Genomic DNA, 16,493 nt, shown 5'->3' with positions numbered 1-16,493 from the left:
AGGAGCTGGGATGGAAGCTTCTTGCAGCAGTCCACAGTTCCTTGAACACACACCATTGAAGTAGTAACAGGTGAGAAAAAGAAACAAGCACGCCAAAAAAGAAGGAAGGAAGGAGATGGGAGGGAGAAGCAGGGAAGGGAGGGAAGGAGGGAGGGAGATGGGAATGAGAAAGAGGGAGGGAGATTATGAGAGGGAGGTTTCCTCTCAATCAGTCCCCACTCAAAATAATAATTGTCCTCCTTTTTCCTACAGAACCAAAGATCACAACGGAGTAAGAATTAAAGACTACAGGTCAATGTTCTAAGCTGATGTGCATAGCAAGGCAGATGGCTTTGCTGGCACACAGGATTTATTCCTATATGAAAAAATGAAATACAATAAATGCATTTGTATCTCAGAGTTTACTCTCTCCTCTTTAATTATTCATATCTACTACAGGAGAATGAAGAACTTGGTCAAGGCCACACAAAAAATCAGGACAAAGAAAGAATTCTCTGGAACAATTAGAATCTGCTGCGTAACTCAGCCAATGATGTAGACACAGTCTGGAATTGGTGGCAGGGACTTTGGATCACATTAACTCTATATGATGTCTTCTTGCACAACAATCCCAGGCTGTGCCTTTATTCACTGTGGAATACTGGAAAAAAAGCACTAGAAGACACAACTAGAGAACCATTGAAATCCCAGGATTGGAAGGGACTCTGTCCAATGTAATAATTCTCATCGTATCCTAGACAAATTATTGTCCAATCTTTCCTTAAAAACGATGGACCACCTCTAATTTTTGGAGGCAGACTGTTCCACTGCTTAATGTAGTGTCTCCCAGTCTTGGCAATCTTAAAATGAATGGACTTGAACTCCCAGAATTCCCCAGCCTGGAATGCTGATTGGGGAATTCTGGGACTTGAAGTCCACTCATCTTAAAATTGCTAAGTTTGAGCAACACTGGCTTAATATATCTCACAGTCAGAAAGGTCAGTCAGGGAATGAATCTGAACCTGTGACTTGTGAGAGGAGGACAGGATTTTCCAAAATGCGAGTTTGTCTGCCGGCTTTTAGACTTGGGCCCCTTCTAGGTTGTTAAGATTGCCCCTGAGATGACCTGTCAGTAGATTCATGTAGTAGTATTAACTTCCTTTGGAGAGGCTTGCTTTCTTTGGCCCTGAAAATGGCAGTGGTTGCCCTATCCTCAAGAAGCCATCCCTGAACCTGATTATTGGCTCTGAACCTGATGGGGTTTTAATTTTTAACTTGTTAGTCTTAATTGCACTTTTAACTGTTAAATTATGAGATTTGGATTTAATTTCTTTTTAACTTTTTCATTAGATGTTTTTTACTGTTGTGAGCCACCCTGAATCCGGTTGGAGATAGGGTGGCATATAAATCTCATTAATAATAATAATAACAACAACAACAACAACAACAACAACAACAACAACAATAATAATAATAATAATAATAATAATTTTGGAAGCCATCCCTGAACCTGACTATCAACGTATCTCCAACCTTCTTCTTTAGGTTATTGAGAAGGTGGTCCAATATCAGTTGCAGAGGAGGCTTCTAAGGAAGCTGATCATCTGCATCCATTTCAGTCAGGATTCATGGCAGGAATGCATACAGAGATTGTATTAGTCATACTTGATGACCTTGGGTGGAACCAGAGGGTGGTTTGTCCATCAGTATGCTCTTTCATCTCTCGGTTACCATTGATTGTTGTATCTTTCTGGACAAGTGAAGGGCTTGGGAGTTGGGGACATTGTGTTATGATAGGTTTTCTGCTTTTTTGATGGCCCTTTCCAGTCAGTGTTGATGAGGTGATAAAAGAGAGGTTGTCTCTCATCTGCATAGCACTGCAGGGTTCCACACTTTATCCCCTCCTATTTAACACTTACATGAAATTGCTAGGAGAGGACATCCATCAGTTTGGGACTGGTATCATCAGTATGCAGATGATACTCAACTATGTATCTTGACCTTATGCCAGCCAAGTGATGCCATCAACTTTCTGCCACAGTGTCTGAAAGCTATGCAGATCTGGATGGCAAGTGTTGGGTATGCCTCAATGTGCCCATGTGCCATCACTGTTCAATCACTGGTTACCTGTGAGCTTCCAGTCAAAATTAAAGGTGCTGATTATCTCAAATAGAATTCTTGTCTATCAGCCGTAGTTTCTATATGTCTAATAAGATTGAGCAGAAGTGGTGTGCTTCAGCCACATCAATCAAACGGTGCCTTCTCTGTGTGTCATCTGAGTTTGGAATGATTCCTCCCTCTATGAAAGATCCATCTGACTTCCATCCTGGTGGCCTTCCAGGAGTCTTTAAAAAATTGGTTGTTCTCCCAGACTTTGAGGTACTGAGCTTGATGTTTACATTTTCTGTTATAAGGGATATGTTTGTATACACTCCACAGAGTTGTTTTAGAGTTGAGCTGCCTCTAAATCTTGTAAATAAAATAAATACTCTGGATTATGCATGGGTCAAAAGATTTAGATTTAAATCAATATGTACAGTTACAAGCCAGATGGAGAAAAGACCAGAAAACTGGTGTTATACAAAGTGACGAAAATTTAATTAAACAAATTAGAGATCAAAGCCCAATGCATATAAAAAGATTGTATAATATATTGATAGAGATGGACTCGGAAACAGAGCTAGTTAAGGACTGTATGATAAAATGGGCGCAGAATTTTGAACAGCCAATAATGATGGAAACGTGGGAGAAAATATGGGTAACAAATGTGAAATTTACCAAAGCGCAAAATTTAAGGGAGAACTTTTATAAAATGTTTTATAGATGGCATCTAGATCCAAAAAAGTTATCTCGTATGTACCCGAATGTACAACCAAAATGTTGGAGATGTAATTGTGAGGATGCTACTTATTTTCACATTTGGTGGACATGTAAAAAGGTTAAAGCGTTTTGGATTAAAATCTGGTGGATTTTACAAAATATTCTTAAAAAGAGGTTGAAATTTACACCACAGCTGTTTCTTTTGGGTATAGTTACGGATTGTACAGTTATAGAGACTAAATTGATTTTGAATTTAATAACTGCAGCAAGACTGTTGGTGGCACAATATTGGAAGAAGCAAGGTTTACCTACAATCCAAGAGTGGACAATGAAAGTTATAAATCTAGCGGAAATGGCAAAAATCTCGGCGTACCTGAAGGATCATTCAAATGAAAGATATTTAAGAGACTGGAGAAGGTGGATAGATTATATTCAAAATAAATATCGGAATAAGAAATTGCAGATAGGTTATGAATGATTATATAGATATTTAGTGTGTCTTTAAGTAATAAAGCTAGGCGGGTAATTAGGGAATTGAAGAAACAAGAGATGTGAAATGTCATAATTGTTTAGATTAGGATTGATTATGATTGTTGAAGTTTATACCCTGTAATTTGTTCTGGGAAGGGGAGGGGGGAGGGGGGAGGTTGAGGTAGGGAAGGGGGGGAGAAATATGTAAACTTTTTGTAAAACTTTTCAATAAAATAAAAAAAAAAGATTTAGATTTGAAAATTAGTCAACCATTTGTACCATGAAGACTGAGCTCATGTCATGTCATGCGTGGATGAGAACCTTGGATGAAAATTCAGGAAGATTGCCTTGCTTATCTTCAGAAACAGTAATAAAAACTATACTCTGAACCCTAATTTCTACACCTCAGATACAGTACTATATTTAGCTCTGTTCTGCATCTCAAGTTGCGTCATAAAACATAATGATAACGATTAGCTGATAAACAAGGTGAGGTTGCTGGAAAATAGGGTGTGCTTAGAGAACACCCTATGAGGCATCATGTCTGATTTGCTGCAGTCATTTCTAGATACATCTGGTTTTTCAATGTGAAACACAATTATTGCTTTTTGCCTCTCCTTGCTCTCTCTGACGAACAGTTATAAAACTTATAATACCTAGATACTCAATTGGAGAAGAAATACAACTCAGGCCATAACATTTCCTCTGAACATTGGATTACCGTATTCTTAGATACACATTATAAGAATTGCTATGGTGACTAAGGTAGTTAATTGATTGCTAGTAATAGTAATAATTAATTAATAAATAATAGTAATAATTAATTAATAAATAGTAATAATGATAATAACAGTCAGGCTGGAAATTCTGGAATTTATCCCAAAGTTTCTGTGTCAGGAAGGCTGTCTTGAGCAACTACATATGGTTTTTAGTTACAGTAGAAAATTCAGGAAGACGGTTTGAAGCTATGGTAGGCAGTCAGTCAGTCTAATCCCATTTATTCTAAATCTCTGCTGTCATAACCCCGCTATTCACTACCCGGTGTGGAAAGTAAAGGAAAAATAAGGTCAAGAAAAAGATACACTAATAATTAAGAGAACTGTCTGTAACAGAGCCTGTGGAAAAATGTAAAAGAAGGCCACAAAAGAGTTAGAGCCAATGAAAGACTGATCAAGTTGTGTAGCCCTTTGAGGAAGCAAGATTAAAAAAACCCAAGGCCATATAAATCAGCTCTAACTTTATGGCAGCAACTATTCTAAGAGAATCTTGCAAGATCAAATGTACTTCCTTCTTCCTTCCCTTTATTTCTATGTGAATAGGGAGGGACCTTTCTGGGATGCTTTCTCTAGTTTCTTGGAACAGATTCAAGCCCCGTTTATTTAACCATTGCCTTTGGTAGCGGCTCTTCCTCCAGTCTTGTAGGCTAGGAAGGGTGCCTGGCAGGGGTGAAATGCTCCCAGTTCTGATAGGATCGGGTGATCCAATAGCGATCGTCGTGGTTGGTTCAGCGAACCGGTAGCGATGGCGGAGCAAAGCTCCGCCCACCCACCTGGGTGTTGTTACTTCCTAGATTTAACCAGGAAGTAATGTGTTTTTTACCTTCTGTGCATGGCGCATGCACTTCCGAACCGCTAAGGAAGGAAAGTAGATTTCACCACTGGTGCCTGGGGAGGTGACAGGCGAAGGCTGCTTGCGTGCGGCTGTTTCTGATGCCTGAGGGGGGTCTGGCAGGGCATCAGTGCTTGCATGCAGCTGGGGAGGGTGCTTGGGGGATCGAACAATGCTGGGGCATGGTGAGAAGGGCAACTGAACTGCATGAATTGCAACGGGGAGGGGGAGTGAAAATAGAAAGCTGCCATATGTAATGGGCAGGCAGCAGTGGGCAGGGGCTTCCCATTTTGACCTCTTCCCACTGCTGTTGCCTCTCCACCTGGACTGTGGCCTAAAACCGAGCGGCCAATTCAGCTGCCCCCACCATGCCCCAACACCATTAGAACTCCCCAGGCACCCTCCTCAGCCATGCAAGATGATGAAACTTTGGGGCAGTGAAATCCCTTGCTTGAAGCCTCACATCACTTGCAAACGCCTTTTGCACCATTCCAGTCTCAGGAGGAAGAGCATTTACAAGCCGATCAGTAGTGGGTTTCAAAAAATTATACTACTGGTTCTGTGGGCGTGGCTTGGTGGGCATGGCTTGGTGAGAGTGACAGGGGAAGATTACTACAAAATCCCCATTCCCTCCCAATCAGCTGGAACTTGGGAGGCAGAGAATAGCTGGGGGCAGGGCCAGTCAGAATTTTTACTACCGGTTCTCTGAACTACTCCAAATTTCCGCTACCGGTTCTCCAGAACTGGTCAGAACCTGCTGAAACCCACCTCTGAACCCAATGGGAGGTTTGAAGCAAATGATTTCACTGCCCCAAAGTCTTGTCGGCTTGCAAACACTTTTCATGCCATCCCAATCTTTCTATGCTGTCCCAAACAGGGAGGGAGGGTGAAAATGGAAAGCCACAGAGGGCAATGGGCAGGCAGCAGTGGTGGGCTGCAAATTTTTTAATGATCGGTTCTCTGCTCTAATGTCTGGCTGGGTGGGCGTGGCTCAGTGGGCCTGGCCAACTCAATGTCACTTAAGTCGAGGGGCATTTCTCCTCACCTGCCCTCTCATGACCTTGGGGATGCTGCAATGGTCATAAGTGTGAAAAATGGTCATAAATCACTTTTTTCAGTGCCCTTGTAACTTTGAATGGTTACTAAATGAACTGTTGTAAGCCAAGGATTAACTATACAAGAATACAAAAAGCTTCTTTGCTTGCAAAAAGCTGCCCTAAATATCAGTCATTAGATTAGAAATGGGGAAGTACACACTCAAGATCAATGAGTCACAGTTCATTGAAACCTAAATCATCCTGTCTGAATACTTTCCTTTTCCTCAGCAATACCTGCAACCTAGAGTTACAAATCAGGCAGGTTGAGCACATTGAGGAATTAAAATAGTTAAAATACAAGGATAAGTATCAGCAGCCAAGTTACTCTTGCTCATAAAGTGAAACCCTTTAGTAGAGAGGTCATTTAAGCTCTTCAGAAAGTAGGTGGGCATATTTGGGCTAGAAAATGCTAAAGAGGACTTCCAGTGGCACCGCAGGCTCCTTTTGCGAGCGCCAGCCCCGCAATCTCGTAAAGCCGCTAGAACAGCGCAAATCAGCTGTCTAGCAGCTTGAAAACTTTCTCCCTGGGAGAATTTGAATTTATTCAGCAGCCAGAACAACAAATCCACCAAATCCAAAAATTCCCAGTCTTTAAATAATATCAATCCTTTTTTAAAAAATCACTGCTGTAGTCTTTTTAGTGTCAGGTTTCGAGGTTGTCTCAAATAAATTGCATTTCAAACAAAGTCTTTGATGAAAAACTCCCATTTATTAAGCATGACATTCTAACTCCGACTCCATCGTAGCCAACACTGACTTCCTGACCCAAAACCGTCCCTTTCCTTTCCCCACTCCTCTACACTCATTGGCCATCTTCCAAGTCACTCTACCCCTAATCTACTGCTCCAGCTCAAAATAATTTTCCCCCTCCCATCCCATCTCCTAGGGGATATTATCTCCAGGGAAAATAAGTAGGTGAAAAGTCAAACGTCCCTTTCCAGATGCCTCCGCTTCTCCTTCTTATGTCAGCACTAGAGTAAATGCAGACTACAGCAGTGATTTTTTAAAAAAAGGATTGATATTATTTAAAGACTGGGAATTTTTGGATTTGGTGGATTTGTTGTTCTGGCTGCTGAATAAATTCAAATTGGAAACTAAAAATGGCTTCAAAACAAATAAAGGCTATTGTCCCCAAAAGTGCTGGGAGCTCGCCAGCTCAAACGTCTAAATTGCAATCTCTCTCTGTTCCAATGGAACCATCAATATTAACCCTTGATATGTTGCAGGAAGCCCTTAAAATACAAGCCTCTGTTACAGAAAAAAAATTACTGTGGTGTTTGAGGATAAAATTTGAGATGTTGCTGAGGAGATAGTTCAAATTAAAGAGATTATTCAAAAGTGAAATCAGGAAATTAGAGAAGATATTATCATGGCAGTTCAAGATCTGGCAGGCCATATTGAAGCAATAGATGAAAAAGTGGAAGAAATTAAGCAGTCTAATGAGAACTTGGAAAATAAAATGGGAGAGATCCAGAATAAGATGGAAAGAGCTGAGGCCAATGTGATAATGATGTAATATAGAGATATGGAATTTGCTCTGAGAATAAGAGGCCTCAAAGAAAATAAGCAAGAGAATTTGAGAGAGATCTTTTCAGAAGCATTTGCACAGATAATGGGAGATCAAAAAGCAAATCTTGAATGGCAAATTGACAAAATTTACCGTATCAATTCATGGGTTGCCAGACAGAAACATCTACGAAGAGACATTGTAGTCTACTTTACAACAAGGAGAATACGCAATGAAATCTTACAAGTCACCTTTAAAAGCAGACTTCAAGTGCAGGGGCAGGAGGTTTTAATATTGAAAGAAATCCCCCCCAAATGTTGAGAGCCAGAAGGGATTATGCCTTTCTGGTGGAAGAACTGAGAAACCATCAGATACAGTACAGATGGGAGGTTCCAGCTGGACTAGTGGTGAAGTATTCAGGAGAAAGATATCGTCTTAACTCAGTGTGGAAGGCAAGAGATTTTTACACCAATGTACTAAAGGCTGGATGCCCACAGTCCCCGGAAGCTAGAAGGAAGACAGAAGCAGAGGGGGCAAGAACGGGGGAGAAGGAAGAATCGTCGGCACAGGCCCAAAGGGGAGCTTTGATTACTCAAGAAGATTTAATACAATTTTCAACTACTACTTTGGAGGTGTTCGACAAAATAGAAGAATCTAAGGATCAAAGACAGACCCGAGCGGCAGCCAAGCGTCAAGAAGAATTAAGACTGCAGCAACTACAGATATTCAAGAAACTACAAAAACAGAAGCAGTGGAGGAGCAAGACCAAAAAGTAAAATGCATGGAGATTTCCAGCAGATGCTCCAAAAGCTTCAGGCGGCCAAGAATGGCAACTAGATTTCTGACTTGGAATGTTAATGGCTTAAATTCACCACAAAAAAGGGGAAAAATATTTAATTATTTGAAACAGTTTAAAAATGATGTAATCTGTTTACAAGAGACTCATATGAGAAGTAAAGATCAAAAATATTTAATAAATGCAAGGTTAGATATACATTTTGTTGCATCTGTTCCCGAGAAGAAGAATGGTATAGTTATATACCTAAAAAAAGACTTAATTGCCAAATTAATTGAAGCAGATGATCAGGAAGATTTATAGCAATTGAACTTTTAATAAAAGGAAAAAAAATACTTTTAATTGAAGTATATGCACCGAACCAACAGCAGGAAAAATTTTATAAGCTTTTACATTCCAAGTTACTACAATGGGATTACAAATCATGCATTTTATTGGGCGATTGGAATTGAGTGTTGGACACTAAAAAATATAAGAAGGGGCTCTTGCAAAATATCTCAACCCATGCTAGATGGCCAAAATCGTTTTTTGAAATGATGGATGATATGGAGTTGAGCGATATCTGGAGAGAGAGGAACTCTGAAGAAAAAGTCTTTACTTTTTTCTCTGATAGACATCAATCTTTCTCTAGGATTGATTTCATATTAATTACTAATGATCTTTTTTCTAGGGTGAAGAAGACAAAGATCTGCCCAAGAGTTTTAATGGATCATAGTCCAGTTTGGATGGAATTAGAGTATGGAATAGGATTTAAGAGGTCTTGGAGGTTAAATGAAAATCTGTTTAGATATGAGGAAAATATAAAAGAATGCAAAAAATTTATGAAAGAATTTTTTATTATAAATATGCATAAGGGTACATCTATGGAAATGGCTTGGGATGCAAGTAAAGCATATATGAGAGGTATTTTGATATATTTGAATAATAAACATAGACGTAAACAGGGGGAAAAAAGGAAAGATTTAGAAGAGGAAATCAGAAAAAAAGAACAAGCTTTGATATTGAACCCAGCAGACAAGAAAATAAAAGAGGCAATTAACTTACTGCAAGGGCAATTTTATTTATTTATTTATTTTTTATTTATTTATTTATTGAATTTCTATACCGCCCTACTCCCGAAGGACTCAGGGCGGTGCACAGCCATGAAATAAAACACATAGATATACAAAATTTAAAATCGAATAAAATGAATTAAATAAATTTGGCTGACTTAATACCCAATTTAAAATACCCATATTTTAAAATCCATTAAAAATTTAGAATTTACACTTAAAAGGGAGAAGATTTAGGCGAGGCCAGCTTGATGAAACAAAAGCGTCTTCAACTCGCGGCGGAAGGTGCGCAGATCCGGAATCCTCCGTATCTCTGGGGGGAGCTCATTCCAGATCGTCGGTGCCCCCACAGAGAAGGCTCTCCCCCTAGGGGCCGACAGCCGACATTGTTTGGCCGACGGCACCTGGAGGAGCCCCTCTCTGTGGGAGCGTACTGGTCGGTGGGAGGCTGTTGATGGTAGTAGGCGGTCCCGTAAGTAACCAGGTCCCAAGCCATGGAGCGCTTTAAAGGTGGTAACCAGAACCTTGAAGCGCACCCGGAAGACCACCGGGAGCCAGTGCAGCTCGCGCAGGAGAGGTGTTACATGGGAGCTCCATGTTGCTCCCATAACCACCCGCGCGGCCGCACTCTGCGCCAGTTGGAGCCTCCGGGTGCACCTCAAGGGGAGCCCCATGTAGAGGGCATTACAATAGTCCAGACGAGAGGTGACGAGGGCATGAGTGACTGTGCGTAACGAGTCCTGATCTAGAAAGGGACGCAACTGGCGAATCAGGCGAACCTGATGAAAAATCCTCCCGGTCACGGCCGTCAAGTGCTCTTCTAAAGACAGCCGTGAGTCCAGGAGGACGCCCAAGTTACGAGCCCTTTCCGTGGGGGCCAATGATTCGCCCCCAATAGCCAGCGATGGCGCCAGCTGACTATATCGGGACGTCGGAAACCACAGCCACTCGGTCTTGGATGGGTTGAGCCTGAGCCCGTTTCTCCCCATCCAGATCCGCACGGCCTCCAGGCACTGGGACATCACTTCAAGGGCATCGTTGGGGTGGTCCGGGGTGGAGATGTACAGCTAATATTAATTAATAATATTAATAATATTAATTAATAATTAATATGCTAATGGAAGATCAGGTCGCAACTAATTTGCAATATGCTAAACATAATACTTTTTGCAATGCTAATAAACCAGGGAGATGGTTAGCATATCTGTTAAGGAAAAAACAAAAGTCACAGACCATAGAGAAAATAGAATATAAAGGTAAAGAGGTTTATCAGCAAAACATGATTAAAAAAGCATTTTTAGAATTTTACACAAGGTTGTATGCTAGTGGTAAGGAGGAGCAAGATCACACTCAGCCAAAAAATTATAGGCCTATATCACTTTTAAATACAGATTACAAGATTTTTGCTAAAATACTAGCAAATAGGTTAGTGACAGTCATGCAACAAATGATTCATAATAATCAAACTGGTTTTATAAATGGTAGACAAATGAAGAGTAATGTAAGGCAAGTGGTTAACCTATTAGAGTATCTGGGGAAGAACAATCAAATCCCTGTGGTGCTAATATTTCTCGATGCGGAGAAAGCATTTGATCGATTGAATTGGCATTTCTTATTGAAAATAATAGAAAAGATGCAGTTTGGAGAATATTTTACACAATCTATTAAGGCAATATATCAGAAACAAACAGCGCAAATAATAATTAATGGTAGTTTAACAGATACTTTTAATATAGAAAAAGGAACAAGACAAGGATGTCCCTTGTCTCCATTATTGTTCATCTTGACTTTGGAATTTTTGTTAAGATACGTGGGTCGGACAAAATAAATGTGTAGTATAGTTTATTGAATAGCCCGAAGGCCTTTTCAAACAAAACAGAAAAAAAAAAGGGAAAAAGGTAAAACAGTTACAAAAATAGCAATCTAAAAATATATGATAGATGACGTTAAAATTTTACAATATCAATTTTCAATAGCTAAGTTACCAAGACTAGATAACCCAAATAGGATAGCTCCTCTCTAACTGAGCTCATCTTCCTTACAATCGATAAATTTTTTTTTGATATAACTGGCTCGTATTGCTGTCATTCTTTTAAGATATCGAGTGATCGCTCTTACCAGGGGAGAAGAGTCAGCCCTCAACAGAAATGCTAGTTTTTGGCTTATATTCCAGTGGGGAAATTTATTTATAATTGGGGACAGATATTGTTTTCTTACTTCTTGATAGAGACTACATTCGAATATTATATGCGCCGTGTCCTCCACGACGTTTACCCCACATATGCATATTCTTTTGTCATACGGGATTTTCCGATAACGGCCGAATCTAACGTTTGTATCTAGAAGTTCGAATCTAAACTTAACAAATAACTGTCTCTCCATTGATGGCATTTCTAAATGTAAATACTTTTCCAGAGTGAAAGTTGTTTTAACTGCTGTCAGCAGTTTAAGGGAATGATTAGTTGAAAGGGTTGCCATGTCCATTTGCCCATGTATATCTTTAATCCATTGTTTAACTTGGTTCAGTGTGTCACACAACGGGAACCCTACGCCATATCGGTTCAATATTTCTGACAGCCGGGTTAGCCAGGAATACCTTTGAGGATTTGGAATCTGCTGTTCCTCTAGACATATTTTAGGGAGTCTGCTGGCATCCATCTGGGTCATTTTTAGCCAGTAGGCTACCGCCCTAGTGATTGTATAGGTGTACAGTGAGAAATGTCCCAATTCAGCTCTGAAGGCTGCAGCTGAAGTGGAATTGTTTACCCCAAGCATCCTCCTTAACAAATTATTTTGAGTTCTCTCTAATATGGGGGCCTCTGTAAGACCCCAAATTTCAGCACCATAGAGCATGATCGGAAGACTTTATGAAGAGGTAAAATGGAGGTTGGTTGGATTCGTTTACTTAATTTGGATACAAGGCTTGCTCCTGCTCTGACCTTTTGAGAAAGGTGTTGATGGTGCGGAGTCCAACCTCCTGCACTGGAAAAAACAATTCCAAGATAAGTATATTGGGTAACTTGCTCAATTTTTGTGTCATTAATCTGCCAATTGTGCTTTTTATTCTTATTGCCAAAGACTAAAACTTTTGATTTAGCTACATTTATAGTCAAGTGGTTTGCAGTACAGTAACGTGTGAGCTTGTCAAGAAGTCTCCTCATTCCTATTTGGGTTCTAGAAAACAACACTAAGTCATCGGCATACATTAATACGTTAATAAATCTAGAGCCTATTTGGGGGATGTGCGTCAGAAGATCATCCAGCTGTGCTGGGATATCATTTATATAAAGGTTTAAAAGAGTAGGGCCCAGCAGGCAGCCCTGCCTCACTCCTCTAGTTGTCGGTATGCTGTTTGTTGAGGCCCCATTTGCTACATATCTGACTCTAATTGCCATATTAGTATAGAGAATCCTGATCAACAAAATAAGTCTGGGGTCCATCCCCATAACTTGTAGTTTCCTCCACAAGTGGTTCCTAGCTATAGAATCAAAAGCAGCAGTAAGGTCAATAAAGGCGGTATACAGCTTTTTCCCCTGGGTCTTGTATTTATTAATTAAGTGGGAAAGGACAAAACAATTGTCTATGGTAGACCTACCTGATCTAAAACCTGCCTGCTCATTTGCCAGAATTTCCTTATCCAAGCACCAGTCCTCTATTTTATTTAGGAGATGTTTCGTATACATTTTTGAAATTATATTAAGAAGACTGATGGGTCGGTAGTTGGATGGGGCAAAATAAATGGAATTAAAATTAGGCAGTATGATTACAGAGTACAAGCGTTCGCAGATGATTTGGTTGTTATTTTAACCCAACCATTACAGTCGGTTGTAGGTTTAATGGATATAATCAAGCAATGTGGGCAAGTATCTAGATTTAAAATAAATGCAGGGAAAACGAAGATAATAACTAAAAACATGACTACAAATCAAAAAGATGAATTAGAAAGATTAACAGGATTTGAAATAGTAAAAAAAGTTAAGTATTTGGGGGTTTATATTATGACATCAACTGCGAAATTATTCACGCATAACTATGATCCGTTGTGGCAAAAAATACAGAGAGAGATGGAAAACTGGAAAAAATTACAATTATCCTTGTTAAGGAAGAATAGCAGCAGTAAAAATGAATGTTTTGCCTAAGTTTTTGTTTCTTTTTCAAATGAAAGGTGGGTGGAGGAGGAAAGGGGGGAGGAGGGATGGGGAAAAATTGTTGTAATATTTGATAAAACTTTTTAATAATAATAAAAAAAGAAAATGATAAAAGAGACAAATTAACAAATTAACATCTTGAATGTAGGGCTAACCCCATTCTGCCTTTGTTCAGACCTTATTGCAGGGAATTTTTGCCTATGAATATAGCCATCTATTTCTTATCTCTTAAGTGCTGACATCTATTAAGGAAGGTGGGGGCTACTTTCTCCCTCTATGAAAATATGTTTCTCCTTTTCTCATTCAGGGAAATATATTCTTTTTAATATTTTTCAGAATATTTCATTCTGCTAGGAGAGGGGTGGGTGCTAACTTTCTACAATTGGTGCCATGTTACTATGCCATATTATTATGAGAGAAAACTATAACAAATTGTAAGGAGGATCCACTTATTATCAGTGAGCAATCATGTGCCTTGCCCACTCTGAAGCAATGCAAGAGACTCCCGTCCCAAAGGTGCTTTTTCAAGAGGCAACCTGGAAACCAAGAAAGTCCCATTGCCTCTTGAAAAAAATACCTTTGGAACAACCATGACCTGGATGACTGAAGAATCTCCATAGACAATAGACTCTTGTGCTCAGTGAACTGACTAAGCACTGAGTTTACCCACCTAGGAGAAGCAATCATTAGATCCATTTGCACCACTTAAAGATACCAGCTGGTCTCACTCACCTCACAAGATATCCTTAGGTAGTCATCCAGATTTAAGGAAAGATCACATGCCCCCAGAAAGGCAGTAAAAAAATCAGACAGAATGCCAAGCTTGCATCCTGCCTCTTAGTCATTTCTTCTATGGCTATGCCAACCCTTCTGTAAATAGCTGTTCCAGCCATGTTGGTAGTATAATCCAAAAAGCTTAAAACAACTCTTTAACAATCTTTAAGAAGGTCAAGCCCCAGGAATAAAAGTACCACAAAAAATTCGGGGGGGGGGGAGAGGAAGTCTGGAGAAGCTCAGTCTACAGAGAGAAAGTCTGGGCATAAGGCTTACAATGTAACAAGCTTAACCCAGAGGTAGTTTCTGAAAACACTTAAAGCAGCAAGGCAATTAAGATAAGAATTAGGCTAGAAATACAGGCATACCAGAATATTTCCTTCCTGCATCCCTTGCAGGATTAGCTCTGTAAAGTGGGAAAAGATTTCTTCCAACAACAGGTTCTCCAAACTGCTCAGAAAATTAACATCTGGTTTGGAAGAACCAGTGTGAACCGATAGCAGCCCACCTCTGGCAGGCAGCAGTGGGCAGAGGTCCCATTTTGACCTCTCTCTTGCCTCTGTGCCTGGACTCCAGCCGAAAAGGCAGTTCAGCTGCCCCCCCCCCCGCGCCTTGGCACCATTCCACCACCCCCCTGCACCCTCCCCAGCTGCACGCAAGCACCGATGCTCTGCTGCCCCCCTCCCCAGGCTTTAGGGCTCACTCTGAATCAACCCTTTCAGCCTTGTCTGGCCAATCACAAGTGCCCCTCGATGTGAGTGATGTCAAGTTGGCCACGCCCACCCAATCTGGTCACGTGACCACCCAGCCATACCAGCTGGCCCTTTGAGAGTGACCATAATGCTGATTCAGCTCTCAATGAAATTGAGTTCAACACCCCTGCTCTAGATCATTCAAAGTTCAGACTTTACAGTGCTGGTAGCAGTGTTTGGGCCATTTGGTGATGGAAGTGGTGGGTGGGGTGGATGGCAGCAAGGCAGTGGCAGCCAAGTGCATCCCATTTTCACAACTCTTTCCCCTTCCATGCCAAGCTTCGGGAGCTCTGGGGGCTCAAGGGGGAGGGAATGGAAGTCACTGGACAGTCGCTTCCCTGCCGCCTGCCCCAGCCACTACGGTCAACTCCAATCTCTTCAGCTTGGAGCTTGGCTGCGGCAACAGGGGGTATGAAAATGGGAAGCTCCTGGTCACTGCCACTGCTCTGCACTGCCACCCACTTGCCTGCCTGCACAGCTCTCCCTCTGGCTGCCTGTGGAGAGTTGTCCCTGTGGCAAGTTGGGCATCCTGCATGAATTGGCAGCAGTGACTTGCAGAGGCAATTTGGCAATGGAAGCTGGCAGGGGTGAGCTGACTGTACGAGCTGGCGATGCCCAGTTACCCACTTTGGAGAATAGGTTGACCCCCTCTTTTCTATGACAGCTCCTCAAATATTAGAAGACTGTTATCATGTCCCACCCAGTCTTTCTTTTCATTAGACTAGGCATATCCAGTTCCTGCAACCTTTCATCATACGCCTTCTAATCATCTTTGTTGCTTTTCTCTGCACTTTTTCCAGAGTCTCAACGTCTTTTTTGTATCATGGTGACCTAAATCTTGCAGTATTCCAAGTGTGTCCTTACCAGAGCAATATAAAGAGGTACTAACACTTCATGTAATCTTGTTACGATCCTTCTGCTGATGTAGCCTAGGACCACATAGGCATTTCTGGCAGCTACAGCACACTGTTAACTCAAACTTTAAAAAAAAAAAGATTTTTTTATTTTTAACATACATAAAACCATTTTCAATTGCTAACAGTGTGTCAGTTGGTTACAAGTCTTTTGTGCATCATTCACTAAATTCATAGCTTACAATTTACAGTTTACCTAGCTTCTCATATCATCGACCTAATATATATCTATATATTGTTATCCTCCTTAATCATTTATTTGACTATGGCTATTTCTTCCCTCATTATCATTCAAAATATTCTAATATTTAAGTTAATTTTTATTATAACATTCATTTCATCCTCCAACCATGTGTGGATTTTAGTCCAGTATCTTTTGATTTCTGCACATGTCCACCACATATGGTAATATGAACCCGGTATCTGATGACATTTCCAACATTTTTCAGATTTATTCTTGAACATTCTGGCTATTCTCGTCAGAGGTAGATGCCACCTGTAAAACATCTTATACAAATTTTATTTATATGCAGTTGACATTGTCATTTTATAATTTTGCGACCACAATTTTTGCC

The sequence above is a fragment of the Pantherophis guttatus genome, chromosome 4 (assembly GCF_059756535.1).
Source record: "Pantherophis guttatus breed Tessera chromosome 4, ASM5975653v1, whole genome shotgun sequence".
NCBI lineage: Eukaryota > Metazoa > Chordata > Lepidosauria > Squamata > Colubridae > Pantherophis > Pantherophis guttatus.
Note: the sequence above shows the minus strand (reverse complement) of the source record.